Source organism: Patella vulgata, chromosome 1 (assembly GCF_932274485.2).
Source record: "Patella vulgata chromosome 1, xgPatVulg1.2, whole genome shotgun sequence".
In the NCBI taxonomy this organism is placed as follows: domain Eukaryota; kingdom Metazoa; phylum Mollusca; class Gastropoda; family Patellidae; genus Patella; species Patella vulgata.
Genome location: NC_065879.2, coordinates 54,574,014 through 54,590,476, shown reverse-complemented (window position 1 = coordinate 54,590,476; position 16,463 = coordinate 54,574,014).

The following is a 16,463-nucleotide window of genomic DNA, read 5'->3' as shown; positions in this document are numbered from 1 at the left end:
AGGGCTAGCAACCCTATGAGAAATTTTGTCCCTCTACACGGATCACCTTACGTGACTCCGCATGTTAATCTCACCAATAAGAATCTAGCAGGTAGTTCTGATGAATTGGCTGCGGGGGGAGGAATTTCGACTAATGTGACATCAAATTTTACCCATACGGGTAACCTACCTAATAATTTAATTGATTCAAATATTAATTGTGAATTTTGTAGTCTGTCTATTGGTGCTTGTAACTATAGACAGTGTAAATTATGTACCGATTACAATGAAGCCCACACATTTGGTAGCTCGGTTACTGGTAGATGCTACCATATTTCTACAGATCAAAATCTTAATTGTAATACGCAAAATATAGTATATTTATTAACCTGCAATTACTGCAGATTACAGTATGTTGGGGAAACTAGTAAATCTTGTAAAACAAGGTTTAATAATCACAGATCAGCAGGAAATTCTGAAAATGCACACAAACTACTATATCAACATTTCAAACAAAATCCATGTAATGATTTTGGATACAGAGTTCAAATAATTAAAGAACTTCCTGGTTCAGGACACAAAAAAGAACTCACGCAGAAGAAACTTGGATAATAAAATTACAAACCATTTTCCCTTATGGTCTCAATGATAGATTTAAAAACATCGATTATAGTAACCGTGATGAAAACACTTTGATTACAAGAAATTGTTACAAAAAACTTGATCATAAATTTCAAAATAAAAAACGTTCTATAAAAAAATCGAAATTTCAAAAAGACCGAGAAAGTATTTTGAATGAATTGTATTCTGTATGTCACTGCCATACTTCCGATAAATTGTCCCGTGCAACTTGTGTACTCAACCTGGCCCGACAAATTATACACACTTTGAAAAAATCTACAGCTAAGAAACTTGGTGTCCTCATACAGGATATCATCTATTCTAATCAACTTAATGAACGCTTTCTTCCTCAATATTACGATGTTGTAACCGATTTAATAAATAGTAAATTGTCACGTAAGCATTCAATACAGCGTCATAAAGTGCAAAAGAAAAAACCTGACGTGTTATGTAAAATCCTTTATACAGATAAACATATACAAGACATTGGATTGAATAGAATCTTTAGAGACCGATCAGTAATTAAATCTATACCAGATACTATTCCTAAAATTTCACCTACAGTCGTATACACATTTTTACCTCCAATTCGTAATAAAATATTTAACTACCATCAAACTATTAAAAACCTTAACGTACAAGAATTTATTAACAATTACGATAATACTACATGTCAATGCGCCAACTCTCCCTTTAAAGACAAGTTTCATGACCATATACTGACAGGAAACTTCGATATTGTTGAAGATAAAAATCTTAAAAAACTTTTTGGCTTTGGACCACAATTTCGAGAACAACCTAGTAAAATTAATTTCAAAAAGTTACATAATAATCTTAAATCTCAAATCAGGAAATGCATAGTAGCTTGGTCTGATAAATTTCGGGCACCATTAGAATCTTTTGGAGAATGGAAAAACACTGTTTTAGATATAAAACTTAACCCAAGACACCCGTCACCCGAAGTCCTAAATAATACATCCGCAGTTGAATGTCTTGCTTCTCTTCAAGATAGATTTGTTCTAACACCTGTCGATAAGGCCAGCAATAACATTGCCTTTATCTGTAAAAAATACTATATTAGAAATATTCTTACTTAAGTTGGACTTTGGCCCAATACCCATGATGACACTTATAAATCCATTACGGATTTAACTAAACTAGATATTTTACATAACCAATATACATTTAACAGGAGTATTGATATTAAAGACAAGGTGAAAATAGATGAACTACCTTACATCTATTCTATACCTAAATTCCACAAAAATCCAGTAAAATTCAGATTTATAATATCCTCCAGTATCTGCCAAACGAAACCATTAGCCAAGACTATCACCAAAGGGCTTAAATTATGCCAAACCCAACATGCCATTTGGTGCAGAACACTTCGTAGCTATACTGGAATTAATAGTTTTTTTTATAATTGATAAAAATAAACCTATAGTAGACATTTTTAGAAAAAATCAATAAAAAAATTAATGCAAACACAATAGAAACGTTCGACTTTTCTACTTTGTATACTATGCTTCAACATGCAGATCTTAAAGATAATTTAGATTGGTTTGTAGATAAAGCCTTTAATGGAGCTTTAGGGAAAGGCAGAAACTTGATGGCCATTTATGCAGAAGATACTAAATGGATTATAAAACGTCGCAATGCCGACAGTTTTTGATAAAGAAAAATTTCAAAATATCATACATTTCCTTATTGATAATGCCATATTTGAGGTTGGGGATCAGATAATGCAACAAACTATTGGTTTGCCAATGGGAACTGACCCCGCCCCATTTATGGCAAATGCACATTTATATAAATACGAATTCGACTTTCAAGACCATAAAAGAACAAGCGGTTGCCATGCAAGATACGCCCACATTTTGCAAGAGATGGATAGAGAACAAGCTAAGAAGAAAGTGATTTTTCCTACAATCAAGGGCCATAATTCAGGAAATTACAATTCGATATGCGCAAATATCGAAAGGAACCGAGATCTTTGTGTTATAAACTTACATTTCAATTTTGGGCCGATTTTCACGAAATTCGAACTTAGTCGCCCTTGGGGTGTAACGGTGACATAATAATACGTTTTTTTAAATCGGATAAAAATTATGACCTCTATAGGGTCCGCAAGCTAAAAACGTGATTTTTCGTACAATCAGGGGCCATAATTCAGGAAGTTACAGTCCGATATGCGCGAATATCGAAAGGAACCGAGATCTTTGGGTTATAAACTTACATTTCAAGTTTCAACAAAATCGGATAAAAATTGTGACCTCTATAGGGTCCACAACCTTGATATACCATATTTTTACGCTATTTCAGAACGAACGGCGGCCATTTTGTCTGTCAATTTTGGGTCGATTTTTACGAAATTCGAACTCAGTCGTCCTTTGGGTGTAACGGTGATATAATAATACGGTTTTTTAAATCGGATAAAAATTATGACCTCTTTAGGGTCCGAAAGCTACAACACGATTTTTCGTAGAATCAGGGGCCATAATTCGGGAAGTTACGCTCCGATATGCGCGAATATCGAAAGGAACCGAGATCTTTGGGTTATAAACTTACATTTCAAGTTTCAACAAAATCGGATAAAAATTGTGACCTCTATAGGGTCCACAACCTTGATATACCATATTTTTACGCTATTTCAGAACAAACGGCGGCCATTTTTTCTGTCAATTTTGGGCCGATTTTCACGAAATGGTACGGACGGCCTGCCGTTGTTACCAGTAGTATAAGGATTTTGTTACTAACAGATTCCTTATAGTAGTGGGTAACATTGCTGGATTGGTACCATAATATCTTATACTAGTAGATAACAACGGCCGATCACTGGACTATCTCGTCTTTCTCACTCGGTATTGTGAGTTATCTTTCGCCGACCATTATTTGGCGGATAAAGGCTAAAAGTTAATACCGATAGTAGATTTCGTCATAGGTCACGAGATGTACATAGGGTTAGGGCACGTGATTGTTGACGGGATTGCGGTGAACCCTAACCCTAATTATGAACTTGCTTTCGTTATTATCCGACCTTTCGTCCCTCAATTTTTTCCAACTCAAGGATTATGCATGCGTGTTTCGACGCCCCTTCCCCTCCCTCCCCCGCGCTCCATTTCCTCCAAATAATCCCAGGGGATCGAGCATGGTCTCAAATGAAAGTCCGACATGTCCCCGACTTTTAGTCCCATTTTAGTCAGTTTTGGTCGATATCGCAGCCGGAAATCACGCCACAAGCTCGAAATTAACAGGCACACCCATGTTCTATGGCGTATAACATGTCAACAAATATCAAAGTCTCTACTACTATCCCCTAATATCGATTTGGGGGCCTTTTTAGCCTTCAAATGGCAAGTGCCCTATGAAATATCTGATAAGTGAATTTGTTAGCGAAGTGTCGATTCTATTATAGGCTACTTCCAAAGTAAGGCCCAAAACCTCCATTAGGCCTTCAGGCCCCATAATTTACTTTTTGCGTAATCCTAACAATTTTTGTCTATAAATCGGCCCAAAACAAGCCGGAAGCCGAAAAGTTAGGTGCCGAATTGCGCTAAGATACCTCAGTCAAAAACACCCGACTTTTGCATTCAAAAATGACACAAATGTTTTCGCATCGAAGAGTCTCTTCAGAGTTTGTCCGACGACCTAGGCCTTGCAACTACCCCCCCCCCCGCCAATCGATCCTTGCGAGTCACGTGGTACCCTGAGATTTACTCCAAGGGACCAAAAGTCGGTGAAATCAAGCCAAAATTGTCATTTGACCTTGACCTTGACCTCTTTGGGCCCAATTCCGAAACTGGAAGTCCGAGAGGTCTGAAATTTGGGGCCAAGGCCGAGAACAGTCCCAAAACCAGGTCCCATATTCTAAAGCCCCCAATCGCGATCCCTTGGGGCTCCGGTGCCCCAAAACGTCATATTTCAATCATTATTTGTTCTAATTTTTTCAGATCTTCCGCGAAACTAGTCTTCGCGGCTAGCCCCATCAAATCGAGCCTTGTGCGTCGCGTGGTGTCCTTGCAATTTTTCTGCGGCGACCGGAAGTGGGACAAAATGGCGCATAATGGTCATTTGACCATGACCTTGGCCTTTAAAGGTCAAAACAAGGTCACCACGCGACTCCCAGGGGTCGATTTAGTTTAAGAGGCCGTGACCTCAACGTCGTCGGATAGAGTTCGGGATGGGCAAGTTATCTGCCCTTGGACCACATTACTAAAAAACTGGCTATTTGACTTTCTCGGGGAATTTTGGCCAAAAAGTGTCTTCCGATCGGCCCGGGATTTGGTGACCCGATCGATCGACCCCACATTTGTTCTTCATTTTTTAAAATCGCCCACCAAAAGTCGTGACCTTGACCCGCTAGGGGCCCCGGAAGTATTTCGGTTTTTGCCCCATAAGGGCCAATCTAATAATGTCAGGACCACCGGACCATGACCTTCCGATATAGCATCATGGCCCACGTGACCTTGGTTGGTCAAGTTCGTCTGAAAGGGTCAAGGTCACTAAAATTTCTACCTACTCGGGTGCTCCGGGGCATCTGATGGGACCCCACGCAGGAAGTCAAAAGTCATCACCTTGGATGGACAACTCATTGACCTTTGGAATGAGACCTTGACCTTTGACCTGAAATTTAACGTTGGGGTCGAAAAAGTCCTAAAACTTCATGTACCATCCAGACTTTCGGCAATAATGTCAAGGTCGAAGTCAAGGTTACGACCCACATCTAAGGTGTCAACTCAAGGTCACGGCGCGTGCCCCCGAGGTCGATTTAGTTTAAGAAGCCGGGAGCGTGGTGCAGTATCCGGGCTGGCCTTGTGTTTCGCGCCGGTCCCGCAATAGGGGCGCTGGTCAAGGTTGTCCGATCGTACCGGGACTAGATGATCTGATAGAGCGACCCCACATTTGTTCTTCATTTCTGAAAACCGTCAACCAAAAGTCGTGACCATGACCCGCTAGTTCTCCCAGAATGTGTTTCGCCTTTTTGCCCCCCCCCCCCACGGGCCCCCGGATATGTTCACGCCCCCGGGGTTTGACCTTTGGTCATGTCGACTGGGCCCACTTGACCCCGGTAGGTCATGGTCATCTCAAAGATTCAAGGTCAGCAAAATATCGTCCGACCCCGGTGCTTTGGGCCTTCGGAAATGCCCCCAGCCCACCTCGGCATATCAAAGGTCACGCCACGGGATCGACAATTTATTGACCTTTCAAATTTCACTTTGACCTTTGATCTGCCTACTGTCCTTGGGGTAGAGAAACTCCCAAAACTTCATGTACCATGTAGACTGTAGGGAAATGGGTCATGGTCAAGGTCAAGGTCATGGCTCGGAAGGCCTGTGACGGGGCTGTCACCATATATGGGTTTTGACCTCGTGTGACCTTTCCTGGGAGATAACTTGTCATCGTTAAAGATTGCTTTTTTTTTTTTAGAAACTCGTTCAAAAGGTATACCACCGTGCACGACTAACTTTCGATTAGGTCGGATTTCCTCAAACGCCCAGAAGGGCCCTTAAGCGGGGCCTGAGGCTGGGTATTCATGAACTATATCGACCCCGTGAAGACTTTCGGTGGCGTCAAAATTTACTTCCGGTGACCGGAAGTGGACGAAATCGATAAAAATATCTCGATTGACCTAGACCCTAACCTTTAAAGGTCAAATTTATGTCACCACGGGGTCGATTTAGTTCAAGAGGCCGCGAGCTCCGGATCTTGGGTACAGATCCGGGTTGACCGTGTGGGTCCCTCCATACCCAGACTGGAGGCGTGGGTCAAGGTCGTCCGATCGGGTCGGAACTCGGTGACCTGATAGATCAACACAACATTTGTTCTTCATTTTTTAAAATCGTCAACCAAGTCCTCACCTTGATCCGCTGTGGGCCCCGGAATGATTTTTGATCCTAGCGAGCCCCCGGATGAGGTCACGCCCACCGGGCCTTGACCTCTGGACATAAACTCTTGTCCTGCATGACCTCGGTAGTTCAAGGTCATCTGAAACGTTCAAGGTCATCGGTTCATGGGCCGACATCGGAACGTCGGTCCCCCTAGAGCGGCCCTAGGCCCCCACTGGACATCAAAGGTCACGCCCCTAGATTGACAGTTTATTGACCTTTCACATGGGACCATGACCTTTGACCTTGGGGTTGATAAACTCCCAAACTTTCTTGTACCGTCTAAACTTTAGCCAGAAAGGTCAAGGTTAAATTCAAGGTCACGTTACGGAAGGCTGGCCACGGGGCTGTCACTTGGGCCCGTTGTTAGCCTGAAAAACAGATTTCCCGTGGGACTATTGCCTTGAGATGTTCACAGTGCCTTTGTACTATATACAGAAAGAAGTAATTAAAATTTCAGGCTGCTAGCTGCAAAATTAAGGAAATGCAACTCTCCTCAGTTTGTTGAAAATATGACCTCAGTGTCGATTGAAATGAAATAAAAATCGGAGCATTAATTATAAGATTTTTTTGAAAAAAATTAATTTCGGTAACCTCGGAAAAATGGCCACCGCTCGACTTGTAGAGACCGGAATTGAAAGTGAATTTCAGGCTGATACCCACGAAAGTACGGATGCTGCGAGCATATCGCACGCGTAATTCGATTTTCGGCCTAATTCGGCCCTACTTCGCTCTGGAAAGGGATCCGTACTCAGCCCCTATCTGCCCAAGGGGATCCACATTTGGCTGAGCAAGGGGAGATTGGTTGAGGTACCTGCCCTAATAATTTATTGTCAATCAACCCCCTAAAAGAAGTCTGGCGTAGCGATAATCTACCTGAAAACAGGGGGAAAAGTCGATTTTTGGCATTTTGGTACCCCCTGGAAAAAGCCCATAAATCCACCCGATCCAGCAATGTTACCCACTACTATAAGGAATCTGTTAGTAACAAATCCCTTATACTACTGGTAACAACGGCAGGCCGTCCGTACCGTACGGTACCATAATATCTTATACTAGTAGGTAACAACGGCCAATCACATAACAAGGGATTGGACTATCTCGTCTTTCTCACTCGGTATTGAGAGTTATCTTTCCCGGACCATTTGGCGCAAGATTGTAGCGGAAAGAAGGATCAAGGAAAGGTATGTAATTTTAATTTACTACGCTAGGGTTCGACTACGAATCAGGCTTGTTGTAACTGTGACCTATCCCTGCTCTGTACGCTACCCCTATGGTCTAGGCCATAGATAATTGTAGTAAAATTGCCCAGTCTCCCTTGTGTCTATAATGGACTGGGCCAGTTTTAATAGTGGGCTGATCCAATGCATGTGCTTTTAGAAGTTATAAAAGGCCACATTTATATGCACATGCTCTCTCTCACTCTGAATAGCGAGTTATCTGCCCTCTATGCTGAGTTGGAAACCTGTGTTTAACTAGAAGTGACAGTGTAATAAGAGTTGGTGTTGTGGTGTAAAATATTAAAAGAGATCGGTTGACAAGTACCCTTTTATCTATAAATATAGTGGTGAAAATATACTTAACTGTACTGGGGCATCACCCCTTGACCCATCAAGCCTTACTTGGCCATCACAGGTTAGGTCAATAGGGGGGTGAAGCCGTGGGGCTTAGACCTGATCTAAGTGTCAGATAAACACCCGATTTTACTATAAATGGCGCTGCGACTTTTGAACTTTTGTGGGTAGGGTGTTAGTGAGAGTTAGTTAAAATTCCCGTTTCCCCTGGATTGAGTGGATATAGTTCACTTATTTTTGCCTATTGTAAATTTTAAAAAAATAGTAGTGATTGTAATTTCGTATCTGAAATATTTATTAGGGTAATTGTAGTTCATATTGCAATTGGGCAAACTCACTTATATATTATTTGAATTGTTGACACAGAAAACTCGAAAGCGCGGGAAAGTACTAGCCGTCACCTTGGTAACGCATGCTTTGTGAGTGCTTGGGGTTAGCTCTAGCTATATCGATAGTATTTTTCATTAGGAAACTCAACAAATAATTTAGATTACCTCACTGTGGATTATAATAATTCTCTCACTTTTATTAATAATCTGCAGGGATATTAATTTGTACTTAGTGATATTTATTGGTCTAGGTTTACGGTAGGTGGAAAATATAATTAACTCAGGAATTTCCCGATAGGCTTTTTCGCCGGAAGTAAACAACCAAAATCGCCGACTTTTGAGAAAATAGTCAAACTTTTGGGAAATTTTTTAGATTAAGTTTAATTCTTGACTTGATTAAGTTGAATTATTTTCTTAGATTACTTTTATAGTAAAGCCCCTATATCTTAGGTTACTTGAAAGGGTTATTTGTTAGATTTTTTGTTGCAAATAAAATTAGTTTACTGAAATCAACAATAATCATATCATGGCAGAGAAATTAGATTTTAGTACCGAGTCTAAATGGCATGTTCAATCAGAACCCTTTGATTATAGGGACGCTTTTCTTGAGGCGGCAGAGGTATTTTTAGAGGATCCACGGTGATGTATGCAACCCCCTTTGTACCCAAGTCAGGATGTAAGAGGTAGGGAACCCCATCCTTACTCCAGTACATTTGAAAGGGAGGGGAGGTTTGTAAGACATGACAATAGACATCAACCAAGAGAAGATTCCTTTAACCCCTCCACTATTCCTCGCTCTTTAGTTTATAACGGGAAATCAGATGGAAGTTGGGATACTTTTAGTGATAAGTTTATCCGTTTTGCCCTGTCCCAGCCCTGGGGGTCTCATAGCTCTCGGTGTAAGGATTATCTATGTTATTGTTTGACGGATAAGGCAGCGGAGTACTTTACAAGTATAACTCGAAGATTTCCTCGCATGAATTTTAAATCAACTTTGGAAATGATGCAAAAAGACTTCGGAGGTCAGACTAATCCGGAGGTTGCTCAAGTTGAGTTTCAGACCGCAACTCAAGGTCTTAATGAGTCGATAAGTGATTGGAGCGATCGTGTACAACAGTTAGCATTGCGCGCTTACTCTGATTTGTTGTCGGATGATTTTATAGCTAGGCAATCTGTTTTGAAATTGGTTTCGGGATGTAATAATCCAGAAGCAGGCAGATTTGTCGCTAACTTGAGATTAATTGACATCGAGGAAGCGGTTGAACGGTTGCAGTGGTTTACTCATGTCAACAGCGTAATTCCGGTAAAATCTAATTCAGATAGGAGTAGGGGTAGTGGTTATCCCGGGGGAGATAGAGGTAGGATTTCTTAATGCATCCGAGATTGGAAATTTTCCCCGAACTGATAGAAATGATGACTATGATTTGGATAAGTTTACGTCTCGCCAATCTCGATCCTCGCTCCCTCGACGAGTATATAAAGACCCGAGATCTCCTCGTATTAGTCGTACTTATTACTACCCTGAGTCAAGATCACCCAGTCCCTCTCAAGTAGGATTTAGGGAATTGCCTCAAGCAGATATGCAAACAGCAGTGGAATATAGTCCGGTATATCCCCATGTACGTAGGACTAGTCCTTCGCCTGTGTGCAATCAAGTTAAACCTCCCAGTTTAAATGTTAAGGCCACCCCTGAAAAACCCAAAGAGGAGTCTGAAATAGGTCAGATGAAGACGGAAATAACTCAACTTAAAGATATGGTAGACACTTTAATTTTGACTTTAAATAGGAGAAGGTCCTCCCCTTCACCTAATAGGGCAAGTGTGACATGTTTCGGATGTGGACAGGTGGGTCATTATAAGAGTGAATGTCATGTGCGACCACCTTCTGATTCGCAATTACCTCCCTCTGCAATGAAACAATTAAGCTTTAAAGACAGTGATAATTTAAACGATCAAGGGATGAGGCAGTAGGCCTTCCCTCAATCCCTGTTGAACAAAGCCCAAACCTGAAACAAGCACCCCTACCTGAACCTGTAGACAAATGTCATGTTGACATTGCCCCTATATCCAAGGTTGGGAGGAGTGATAGTGTTTCTAAGCCTGATGATGAAATTTCTGTTTCTAGATTACCCTCTGTTATTGCATATAGAGTCCCTTTAACAATAGAAAATTTAGTTACTGAGTCATTAATTGACACTGGTTCGGATTGTACTATAATATCGCCTGAGGTTTATGATCAGATCGAAATTAAGCCACCCAAAATTAGGGATATTACAATACATGCCGCAGCTGAAAATATGACATTTCCTGGATTCTTGATTGGCCCCGTTACTCTCCGAATAGGGTCTTTTACGTTCACAGATAATGTTTATGTAGCCCCAATAGCTGATACAGCCCTTCTGGGGTTAAATTTTCTTAGAAAATGGAAAGTTATCATTGACTTTTTACATGAGTGTTTACTAGTAGGTGATGAGACTATTCCCATAGTAACAGGACTAAGGCCTACGTGTAATACAGATAGTACTCCATATACTGCCCAGGTTATGGTCCCTACTAAAACTATTATTACGGCTAGGTCAGTCACTCGTCTACCTTGTAAGATGGATAGGACATTAAAAGATTATATGATAGAGCCTATAGAAAGTGAACAGTTACTAATCGGTCGTACTCTTCATTCGAATACTGATTATCCCACGGTATGTTTGATTAATGCGTCTGATAAGGAAATTGTTTTGAAATCTAATGACATAATTGGACAAGCCTATGAGGTTGGAAAGGAATCAATATTTCCTATCCCCTTAGGAGATTCTTTCCCGGAGTCTCCCACCCTTAATCCTGTAGGTCCCTCCAAGGTCAATGAGGTATTAAATGAAGATGGTATCCAGGAGATACATTTAGTTTCTTTATATGAACGATCAATTAAGCATTTGTCAAGCGTCCAAACAAAGCAATTAGCTGAATTATTGATTGAGTTTAGTGATGTTTTTGCTCAAACTGAATATGACTTAGGAAATTTCACTTCTATAGAACATGCCATTCACACAGGGGATGCCTTGCCCATTAAGGAACGGATGCGTAGGACACCTTTGTGTTTTGCCTCAGAGGAGGAAGCCCATTTAAAGAAAATGTTGAAAGCAGGTGTTATTGAACCTTCCACTTCGGATTGGGCGTCGGCCCCCGTATTGATACGCAAACCTGACGGAAATGTAAGATGGTGTATTGACTATCAAGCTCTTATTGCAGCTACGACTAAGGATGTATATCCTTTACCTATTATCGAAGAATGTTTAGATACCCTTGCAGGTAATCAATGGTTTTCTAAGTTAGATGTGAACTCTGCATATTGGCAGATTAAAGTCAAACCTGAAGATCAAAAGAAAACAGCATTTTTGACTAAATTTGGGCTCTTCGAATTTAAGCGTATGCCATTTGGACTTTCCAATAGTCCCTCCATGTATAGTCGCGCTGCAAATTTAGTGTTACAAGGCCTGAACTGGAATATATCGTTGGCTTTTATTGATGATGTGCTGGTTATGGGGCAAAAATTTTAGCACGTTTCCGTCAGTACGGGTTGAAAATGAAACCTAAAAAGTGTGAATTATTCCGGCAAGAAGTAGAATTCCTAGGCCGTATTGTGAGCAAAAATGGTATACAAATGAGTGATAAACATGTAGCCCCGGTGAGAGATTGGCCGATTCCTAAAAATACCAGGGAGGTAGAAAAATTCCTGGGATTTGCCAATTACCATCGTGTCTTTTTAAAAGGGTATGCAGAGAAGGCGCTGGCTTTATACGCTATCACGGGTAAAAAACCTTTTTATTGGGGGGAGGAGCAGCAAGAGGCTTTTGAAAATATAAAGACTGCTTTAATAACTACCCCAGTTTTAGCATTACCTAATCAAACAGATCCTTTTGTCTTGGATACTGACGTGAGTAATTTGGCAGTAGCTGCAGAATTAAGTCCGATCAAGGATGGGCAAGAGAGAGTAATAGCCTATTCAAGTTTTTCTCTAACACCTGGACAGCAGTGTTTTTGTACGACGCGGAAAGAATTACTTGCGGTTGTTCGATTTACCCGTCAATTTAGGCATTATCTTTTGGGTTGTGCTTTTACGGTCAGGACTGACCATAGTAGTCTCACCTGGTTACTTAAGTTTAAACGCCCTAATGGACAGTTAGCTAGGTGGATGGAAGAACTTGCCCAATATGATATGACTGTAAAATATCGACCAGGTTCCAAACATCTAAATGCAGACGCCCTGTCTAGGATACCTGTGTCAGGCCCTTGTCCTGATTTTGCCCTGAATGTGCGTCCTAGTGATTTGCCCTGTTGAGGTTGTAAATATTGTATAAGAGCCCATGAAAATTGGTATGAATATCAAACTAATGACGAAGAAGCTGTCCCTTTAATCCCACCCAAAATTAATAGAAAACCCACTATTGATATTGACCTAAATATACTATTCAAAAAAAGTAGGGGATATTTGATTTTGGGGGCATAATACTAAAATATGCAAATGACTACGAAAAAAAGTCACTATAGAACTTAACAGAAGAAACATTTCCAGTTACATGTGACGCCCAAATGCACCAATAGCTACCGCATGGAATGCAGGTGATGCTTGGGATCATCATGGGGGTCCAACCCAAGATTTGCACGACTCTGACTTTGAATGTTACAGTCATTGTGGCATTGAATTCCAGGGTGGAAACATCAGTTTAATTGTTTTAGTGACCAGAAAACAAATTTTGATATGCGTCGGCTTACCCAAAATGAAAGGTTACGTGCCCTTGGCATGCTACAGATCGGCACAACACAGGCGGTTGTGGCGCGGACGATGAATGTTTCTCAGTCTGTCATAAGCAGGCTATGGTCCAGATACCGTGATACACAATCTGTACAGGACAGACCACGCTCAGGTCGACCAAGGGCGACAACTCAAGCCCAGGATCGATTTATCCGTACCTTGGCCATGAGAAATCGTGTCATCACAGCAAATCAGATCAGCGCTCGTCTTCAAACAGACACTGGTATGAGAGTGAGTGGCCAGACGATTCGGAATCGACTGCATAGGGGTCACCTTCGCGCCCGACGTCCTCGCGTGATCCCTTGTTTGAGAGATCATCACATTCAGGCAAGACGTCGTTGGTGTAGGGATCGTCAACACTGGGATAATCGACGCTGGAGCAATGTGATGTTTTCAGATGAGTCAAGGTTCACTGTTGATTTTTTGGACAGACGTAGGAGGGTGTGGCGTCGTCGAAACGAGCGCTTCCAAGACGTTAACGTCATCAGACATGATCGATTTGGGGGTGGTTCTGTTATGGTGTGGGGAGGCATCACTGTTGCTGGAAGAACGGCTTTACATGTTGTTGCAGGGCGTGTTACAGGCCAGTACAACCGGGACAACATCTTGGCAGTCCATGTTGTGCCGTTCGCACGACGTCATGGCCGCCGTTTCATCTTCCAGGATGACAACGCAAGATGTCACAGGGCCAGGATCGTTACAGGTTACCTCCAACAACAGAACATCACCACATTACCTTGGACAGCACTGAGTCCCGACCTGTCCCCCATCGAGCATGTCTGGGACATGCTTGGACAGAGGTTACGTCAACGTCAACAACGTCCTGCCAATGTCCAAGAACTTGCTGCTGCGTTGCAACAGGAATGGGACAATCTGGACCAAAATGACCTTAGACGTCTCATTAGGAGTATGCCACGTCTGATCAATGCTTGTTTGGCAAACAGAGGAGGATTTACCCGTTACTGACTTGGTTGTGATGCTGTGGTAACTTTGCTGTTTGACCCCGGGTATCATTTTACCCTTATAATGGTCAGTCTGTGCCTTACTTAGTCTAACGATCATTTGGAATAAATCGATGAATGTGAACTTCATTTCATTTTGTCATTTGTTTCTTCGTCAGTTTCATTAGGTGACTTTAATAACACTTAAAAATCAAATATCCCCTACTTTTTTTGAATAGTATATTAAAAGAGATCGGTTGATAAGTACCCTTTTATCTATAAATATAGTGGTGAAAATATACTTAACTGTACTGGGGAATCACCCCTTGACCCATCAAGCCTTACTTGGCCATCACAGGTTAGGTCAATAGGGGGGTGAAGCTGTGGGGCTTAGACCTGATCTAAGTGTCAGATAAACACCCAATTTTACTATATAATACCCCTCTGGCTCTAGTCTAGTAGTAGTGAATAGTACTAGTGTCGACATAGCTAAGCCGCTAAGCTAGTACAGTACATCAGAATCAATGGGAGTAAATAGTCTTCTTAAAGTTCAAAGTAAACAGCTAGGCCTAGAAGCTCAAGACTGGTTTCTCTAAAACTACTAAAGACAGCACACAGCACAGACTAGCCTATTTTTCAATAAATTACAATACATGTACATGAAAAAAGCTGAGTGAGCATGCCATTTGATTGGTTATGTATCATGATATCATTCCCAAACCAATAGGATGCTTAGTTTGTTTAGTTTAAGTTGTAGCGCTTGGCCTGGACACCTCCCTTATTAACTGTCTAGGCTGGCCTTGGAGTTAATGATTTATACTTATAGATGCCCTGTCATCTCAATTAAATGTTAGTGGTTGTAGTAATCTAATTGAGTAGTTCTTACTTTAACTACAAGCCTAATACTATTGCACTGTTGGCATATTGCTATCCTTAAGGCCTAGCTGACTTCATAAGCTCAGTCGGAGCAGGACGTCAGCCAATGATAGATGCCCTATCAGTATCATCACAAAGCTAGTGGGTGTAGTAATCTGGTTCACTCCCATTTCGACTACGTCCCATTTCGACTACACCCCATTTCGACTACAAATTTTATTACCCTTAAAATCCTGACCCCCAAATAATCATCAATGAACTGTTCCACTGATTAAGAGATCTAATTAAGGTAATGATTATTGTTAAAATAGCTTATTCATTATAATATAGCTTGTTTTTTAACATCAAAGCAAAAATATCAACTTAGAGTACATTTTTGTTTTGACAAATATTTTAATACTTGCTTATCTATAAAAGATGAATTTTTTCAAATTTTGTACATTTATTCTTCAATTTCACTATCATTCAATCAAAATTTTTGCTATCTTATTAGAATTCTTTTATAAGAAATAGTTTGTTTATTTTCAAATGCGGTAATTAACAATACCATTGTTTTATGTGTATATGGCGGGACTTTGTGATGTCAATAATAGAGGAAACTCCAAACATCACCAACGCCGATGAATTTAATGAAAAGACACCAATTCAATATTTGGATGCAATATTATTTATGGGGTACTATAGTGCTACATGTATATTAATATCATACAAATTGATACAATAGACAATAGAACCAGTGTTTTGTAAATATTATATTTGGACTACTGTTTTGACTGCCAGTGCTATGTAAATAGACAATGGAACCAGTGCTTTGGAAATATTATATCTTGTTTTGTTACATATTTTATACAATTTTTATATAAATTAATTTTTCATTCTTTTTTCTGTTTGTTTCGATATAATCTGTTATATGCTGTAGCCTGAATGGGATATGGAAGAATCTATTTTCGCTATAGAGAGGGTATATAAGTAGGGATAATAAAATCACCAGACCGTATAATCTGTTGTTATAAGCTGTAGTCGAAATGGGACGTAGTCGTAATGGGAGGATACCAGTAATCTACTACTAGTACTATTGCTATCAGTAAGGCCTAGTGTACTATAAAATGATAAAAAATCATGCCTCTTCTGGGACTTAGTCCAACTACTGGTTTGTCCCACATGCCCATCAATCAATAGGAGAAAAAAGTGAATTTCTATGCCAAACTTTTCCTTGCCAGTACTCGCTATCCCCCACCACCACCACTCCTGCCCCCTCCTTCAGAAAATAAGAAGAGACTGATTTTGCCTTATTATTAGTAATTATGTAATATACCCCGACCCCCTTCACAACCACCACCCTTGTTGCTTTAGATTTTAGAGATTCTGGTAAAATTTAGAAGGGTAAGCTAGACAAATGAATCTCAGACCACTTTGATTTGGAGAGGAGGGGGTCAGTGAAATGAACGGACT